We start from the raw sequence: 1,660 nt of genomic DNA, 5'->3' as shown, positions 1-1,660 counted from the left end.
CATCAACTGTCAGTTGCCACGACATCAACTGTCAGTTGCCACGGCATCAACTGTCAGTTGCCACGGCATCAACTGTCAGTTGCCACGGCATCAACTGTCAGTTGTCACGCATCAACTGTCAGTTGCCACGGCATCAACTGTCAGTTGCCACGGCATCAACTGTCAGTTGCCACGGCATCAACTGTCAGTTGCCACGGCATCAACTGTCAGTTGCCACGACATCAACTGTCAGTTGCTACGCATCAACTGTCAGTTGCCACTTCATCAACTGGCAGTTGCCATCAACTGGCAGTTGCCATATTTATTTTATAGCCTTCCATTTAAATACGATTTTATCAGATGTTATTTTTAAAATTATTGTTATCTTTTATACACGTACATATATATGATTTACACATATCCATAATATGTATGAAATTATACAAAATTCTTAACAAAGTAAGCATACCTCTGTGTACAAAGGGTATTAAAATAGGATTTTTTCATAAGAAAAATGAAAAAAATTTTGAATGTAAACATAAGTTCAATAAAAATTTAATTATATTAGCATGTAAATTTTTTCTATTTCTACATGTCATTCTATTTCAATAAATAATGTTATACATATTTTAAATACATGTAATTTATACATATCAAATATTAGAGATAATATGCACTGTATAAATTATAATATAATTTCGTAGTCTTCCATACTTATTATTTCACCATTTTGCCCTCTTTTTCACACTTTTCCCCTCGTTTCCATCATTCACTCGAGTTTCCCCTCACTTCCCCTCACTTCCCCTCACCTCCCCTCACCCCCGCTGGGTGTGGCACGCACCAAATTAGTCTTATTAACCTTTTATTGGGCCATTGCTGGACCCTTACTAAATTACCCTCTACTTTTACCCTCTAATTTTACCCTCAAATTACCTTGATTAGCCAACGTCCGCTTTACTTCAGCCATACAAAACCTGTGCAGCGTACAGTTACTGTATACGAGGGTACAGTCACTGTATTTACTGTATACGAGGGTACGGTTACTGTATACGAGGGTACAGTTACTGTATTTACTGTATACGAAGGTACGGTTACTGTATACGAGGGTACAGTTACTGTATTTACTGTATACGAGGGTACAGTTACTGTATACGAGGGTACAGTTACTGTATACGAGGGCACAGTTACTGTATACGAGGATACAGTTACTGTATACGAGGGTACAGTTACTGTATTTGTATTATTTAATTTTAATCGTATTTTTTCATTTTTAGAATTTTTTATCATTTTTACTTTTAATTTTTACCGCGGATGTTGTTCCGTTATTTTTTAGCGAAAAAATTTTAGGAAAATTAGACGAATTTTTAAAGTTTTTAAAAGAACATTTTGACGATGATTTTTTTTTAGAAAGTGGATTCCCCCACGCCTCCCCATCTCGCGTATCAGTGATACCAGACACCCAGTAGGTGCTCTTCAAACGCCCAAGAGGCTCTTTAAAAGTTAGCTCTTTATTTCCCTCTTTAAAGTTCCCTCTCTACTTACCACTCAAATAACTTCGTGTGCAAATTCCCTCTAAAAGCTGATAAAAAGTTCCCACTCTATCTTACCCTCTATCTTACCTTCTATCTTACCCTCTATCTTACCCTCTATCTTACCCTCTATCTTACCCTCTATCTTACCC

The sequence above is a fragment of the Hyalella azteca genome, unplaced genomic scaffold (assembly GCF_000764305.2).
Source record: "Hyalella azteca isolate HAZT.00-mixed unplaced genomic scaffold, Hazt_2.0.2 contig11240, whole genome shotgun sequence".
Taxonomy (NCBI): domain Eukaryota; kingdom Metazoa; phylum Arthropoda; class Malacostraca; order Amphipoda; family Hyalellidae; genus Hyalella; species Hyalella azteca.
The sequence above is the reverse complement of the archived record's forward strand: the minus strand, read 5'-3'. Positions refer to the sequence as shown.